The sequence below is a fragment of the Antechinus flavipes genome, chromosome 4 (assembly GCF_016432865.1).
Source record: "Antechinus flavipes isolate AdamAnt ecotype Samford, QLD, Australia chromosome 4, AdamAnt_v2, whole genome shotgun sequence".
Classification (NCBI taxonomy): domain Eukaryota; kingdom Metazoa; phylum Chordata; class Mammalia; order Dasyuromorphia; family Dasyuridae; genus Antechinus; species Antechinus flavipes.
The window spans coordinates 288,387,086-288,393,145 of NC_067401.1; positions in this window are offsets into that span (position 1 = coordinate 288,387,086).

The following is a 6,060-nucleotide window of genomic DNA, read 5'->3' on the forward strand; positions in this document are numbered from 1 at the left end:
TCTGCATCCAAAGAAAGAACCATGGATTCTGAATGTGGGATCCAACCATAATAATTTCACATTTTTTATTTGTTTGCTTTTTTTTTCTTATGGTTTTTCTCTTTTGTTCTGATTTTTCTTTCACAACATGAACAATATGGAAATATTTAAAATTATGTATAATCTATATCAGATTACTTGCTGTCTTGAGGAAGGGGAGATAAGAAGAGACAAGAAAAAATTAGAACTTAAATTCTTACAAAAATTATTGCTTTCCATGAAATTGGAAAAATAAAATACTACTGAATTTTTTTAAAAAGACTGTTTTACATGAACGTGAGATTGTCTTTTTTATTATCTTTCTAGTCCTTTCTCAACATCACTACTCACTGTGAGTTCCATATTACCTGTATACTTTGACCACTTATTTCCAATAGTATTAATAATTTCTTACATACATTTTGTTTTAATAACTTTTTGGACCAACATAAATCATAATCCAGAATAATGTTCAAAAATAAATTAATAACTTTTATTCCTTCATTTTCTGTCAGTTTTTAAGCCTTCACCTATGTTTAGTTCTTTAAATGAAAAACATTGAACACAAAAATGTGAGTCATTCATCAAGTGACTGCTATGAGTCAAACACTATTCAGTAAACTGGAGTGAGGACCTTCTTGGAAGCCACATCATGAAGGTAGCTGTTTATTCTAGCTCTCCATAAAGGAGACCCTGGTCCCAACAAATTGGTACTTCAAAATAGATATAAACCAAATAAGGTAGATCTTGCTGGGGATATTACAAAGCCATTCAGGAAGTGGGCTAACACTTTAAGGATCTTAGAAGTAGAGTTGTTTTTGATTGAGAATTGGTCAGCTCGAAATTTTAACTTTTAATAACTCTAGCTTTGTTACACTTTACCATGTTTTATGTTTTTACCATATTTTTGCTGGATTAACTGGGTTCTCACTTACAACTTCCTGTTACTGCTCTCCTAATCTTTCAAACCTTCTAGTATCAGCTCACAACTCCTTTTTTATTTTTCTTTTCTTTTTTTTAACCTTTTCTTCTTCTTCTTCTTCTTCTTCTTCTTCTTCTTTTTTTTTTTTTTTTTTTTTTTGGTGGTAGGGGAGTTACTTGGGGTTAAGTGATTTGCCCAGGAACAAACTGCTAGTAAGTGTGAGGCTGTATTTGAACTCACATCCTTTCACAAACTCCTGACTCTAGGGTTGATGCTCTATTAACTTTTGTCCCCAAACCCCCAGAATCAGAAACAATATACTCTCCTTTCATAGGACACTATGAAGAAAGGAATCCTCAGGTGATTCCCCTATCCTATCCATTATATTTTATATTAACCTTATGGATTGGCTGCTCCTGGATAAATAGAATCAATCCTGGGTGTGGCTATGCTTATTTTGGCTGTAGATAATATTACTTTTTTTTTCTTTTTTAAAGAACATTACATTTTTTGGGAAAGAGTCAATATCCCTCACCACCAAACTAGGACTTGAGACAAAGAAGGGGAAGCCTGGGGAGAACAGGCACTCCAGTTACTGGGATTGTTGAAACACAGGAAATTTGATTATTTATTTTGGAAGCATCTCTCCTGAGCAGAGGGATGATGGCAAGCTATTGTACTGAGCAGATTAGGTACAAGAGGAAATTTCTGGGCAGTTCTGCTTTAGAAAGGCTTGGGATAAACAACTTTTACTGGACCAGTGGGAGCCTTAGAGAACCTTAGGAAATCTTACCACCTGAAAGTCAGGCAATACTACATCTTCTATTGGCAAAATGTGAAAAGAAGAGTGAATTTTAAACTGACCTCAAAGCAAGACGACCACTTTTTCTAAATCTGATTGAAGTTTACTTGAGGAAATCTAACCATTTGCAAATACCAGTCCTGTCCAAGTAGGGAAGAACCAATCTGAGCTATTTGGGCCATTAGCTGTTTACTTAAAAAGAATAAATGAATTCTCACCCTCTCCTTTTCAAAATTGTCAGAGCAAACCTCTTAGGGACAAAACATTTTTAAGTACCCATATCCACTGTTGTATTTATTCTTCCATATTCTTTATTCAGTTTATAATCAGGGGATTTTCCAAATATAATGAAACTTTGATTTTCAAGAGTGCTAACTGGTTTTCTGACTTGTGTATTCTTTTCTGGAGTAGTGGCAAAAAAGACTACCTATCTGCAAAAGGACAGGTCCCTGGGTCACAATTCCTAGCCAAGTTCTCACTAACCATATTACATATACCTTACATGAACATTACATATACTTTACATGATTATGCCATACCTGGGAGGTCTTGATCCTTTATCTCTAAACTCCAGCCCTGGAATTCCAAGGTCCCCTGGTCCTGATTGTTGAGCACCTTATATAGCCCACTTTATCTAGGCTAGTTGCAGCTGTGCTTCATGTTACTCCCCAGACATCTTCCTTGAAGGAATCAAATGAAATAACATATGTAAAGTACTTTAGAACACTTTATAAAGGCTAGCTATCTTAATTTTTTTTCCTCCCCAGGTCCTTGATACCATTTATATACCTACTATGTTTCCCACCTTACCTTGTTTTTCAGTTCCAGAATCATACTCAAATTAATACTGTTATTACAATAGGAAAGGGCATATCAATCTATTGTTCTATAGCTCCACTTACCATTCCCATAATTACAAATCAAAATACTCTTCCTTGGCTCCACGGAGGATTTGAGACTGAGAAATAACCAGGAAGTAGCATGGTAGAGCTAGGATAAGGAAAGACAGATAAGGTGAAATTTTACCATTCAGAGCCCACGGTCCCTATGGAGAGGAATCAAAAGTCCAGTAGGAGGAGAAGATTAGATGGCAAGTAACCTGACTTGGAGATGACTAGAAAGTAAAATTTTAAAATAGGTAAATGCTATAGAGTAAGAGAAAGGAATACATTGTCCAGGAAGAGATCAGAAGGCAAGACAATAAATGAGCTAAACACTATGCTAGGAATACAAAGGCAAAAATGAAAGCCCCCACCTTCAAGGAGCTTACAATCTATGTGAGGAAATAACATATACATATAAGTATGGAAAGGTATAAAATATGGTTTCTTTGGTGTTGAATCATTTCAATTGTGCCTGGCTTCCGTGACCCTATTGGGGGTTTCTTGACAAAGATATTGGAGTGGTATGCCATTTCCTTCTCTAGCTCATTTTACATATGAGGAAACTGAGGTACATAAGGTCAAGTGACTTGCTAAGGTTGTATTTACATTCAGGTTTTCCTGACTCCAAGCTCTATCCATTGGATCTACGGAGCAGTTTAATCAAAGTTCAGCACACATACAAGTTTGAACAGAAGACCTATCCCAATCCCTCTGATTACTAATACCCTCTTTCTACCCCATAAAATTACATTGTCTGTATTTGCATATCATTAATGTTTACTTTTCTTTATTCCTGTTGTTTCATTCATTAAAATATAACTTTTAAAGGCAATGTTTTGTTTTTAATCTTTGTATTTCAAATACCTATGACAATTACTAGACCTTTAATAAATACTCATTGAATGAATGAATGAATTTAATGGAAATTCTTTGAAATCTCAAAAAATGATATAACTCTAAGTTACAACTCATAGAAGTTGGATGGGGGAAAGTTCCATATGTCAGTTTTCCAATCTTCAATGATTATCCTTCATAAAAATGACAGAAGAGAACAAAAAGAACAAAAGAGAGATAGATTGTGAGCAGGAAAGAACCAAAGAGAGAGAAGTATTCTTTACAACTCCCTAGATGGAAAAAGAAACAGAAGCTATGTTGTCAGTGAAGTAGACTTTAGATTACCTGGGCATCTGCTAGATTTGACTTTATCAGCCCAAAACAGAGTAGTAGTTAATTATAATCTTGATTTGCCTTAATGATCATTTCATTGTTCAAAAAGTAAGGGAATTAACAAGGGGAATTACTATTCTGGATCTAATCCTCTTTAATAAACAGGAACTGCTTTGTCCCTCATTTGAATGAAATTTGTTTGAAGTTAGAGACTGTCTTTCTGATGCTTTAAATTTTGTTTAGAGTTATTATTTAAAAGAACTTGGAGCAGTTTGGGGTAGTGGTTGGTTTACTTTGCCATCTTGGCTTTGCCTCCTTGTTGCTTTATTAGAATAAAAATGATAGTAAACCTTGGGTGAAACAGATTTGTGATAGAGGATTTGGGAATGTTAAGCATAACTTGAAATATGTGATAGAGAAGGACATGAAAGATGAGCATTGTCTGACTGTCTCTGAACCTTTGGGAGAATAGATTTCAAATTCAAATCAAAATGCATTTATTAAGTATCTACCATGTGCCAGGCACTGTGCTAAGCATTGTGGATATTATAAAAGGTAAAAAATAGTCCTTTTTCTCAAGGTACTCAGAATCTATGGTGGAGAACTACATGCAAATAATTATGTATAAACAAGATTATTGTTGCTGTTATTTGTTGTAATTTATCCTGTGTCCTGGAAAAGGGTCATGATCTGCAAGTGAATTGGATTTAAGTGAAGCAGTGCAAAGTCCCAGGCTTGTTTTCTTTAGAGTTATCTGAGTCCAGTGGCAAGATAAAGATCATAATGACTGAAGATGTATTGGAAAACCTTGACCTTTTTAAGCTAAGGTTTTCCACAGGTCACAGTTTGTCTGAAGAAATACTCATTTAGTTATTAAAAACTAGGTAAGGAATGAGACAAAATGACTAATATGGAAATGTTTTACAGAATTGCACACAAATAACCTATAGACTGGCGAGACTTACATGAACTGATGTTAAGTGAAATGAGCAGAACCAGAAGATCATTATATACCTCAACAATGATACTGTTTGAGGATATATTCTGATGGAAGTGGATCTCTTCAATAAAGAGAGTTAATTCAGATCAAAGATGAACAGAAGCAGCTATACCCAAAGAAAGAACACTGGGAAATGAATATAAACTGCTTGCATTTTTGTTTTTCTTCCCGGGTTATTTCTACCTTCTGAATTCAATTATCTCTGTGCAACAAGAAAACTGTTCAGTTCTGCACACATATATTGTATCTAGGATATACGGTAACCTATTCAACATGTAAAGGACTGCTTGCCATCTAGGGGAGGGGGTGGAGGGAGCGAGGGGAAAAATCAGAACAGAAGTGAATGCAAGGGATAATGCTGTAAAAAAAAAATTACCCTGGCATGGGTTCTATCAATAAAAAGTTATTTTTAAAAAAACACAAATAACCTATATCTGATTGCTTACTGACTTGAAGAAGGGGAAAAAGGGAGGGAGGGATAGAATTTGGAATTCAAAATTTTAAATAAATTTTTTTTAATTAAAAAAAGAAATGAGGCAAAAAAAATGACTTGGCTATATATACAGAATAAATTTGAGTTAATGAAGAGAGGGAAGGCTCTACATTAAGGAGTTGAGGAAAGTCTTCTTGTAGATGACTTATAGATGAGATTTTTAGCTGTAGTTTAAAGGAAGCCTGGAGATGAAAATGTGGAGGGAGAGAATCCTAGGCATTATGGACAGCTGTGATGCTGGAGAAACTGAGGCAGGAGAGAGATTAGAGAGTTTTTAATATTTTATTAATCGGAGAGTAAAATTGACTGGACAGGACTCTTGTCTCAAATTATCCAGTCAGACAGAAATAAGTATACTGGGACCAAGGAATCCATGTTGGTCCCAGGGCTGGAGGAGACTGTCATCCCAAAGAATGCAGCATCCAGCATCCAGTCGCCAGCTTCCAGCAATGAATAGAGGAACCCCAACTTCTTAAATACCTTTTCTCTAAACAAAGAAAGGGGTAAGAAGCGCGGGAAAACTTCTGTCAGGATGGGGGAAGCCATAAATCCTAAAAACCCAGAGACAGGATGTCTGAATACACAGAAATAAAGATATCAGTGAGGTATCTTGGAATATTTTAGAGGGATGTTGTAAATTCTTGAGGACAAAAAAGAGTCAGGAGGTCTACTCTCTTGTTTATCTTGCTAACAATTTATAACCTTAGAGCAAGGTCCTCAATTTTAATGGACCAGAGTGGGAGTTTTACAGCTTTGGAGATAAAGACAGAACAG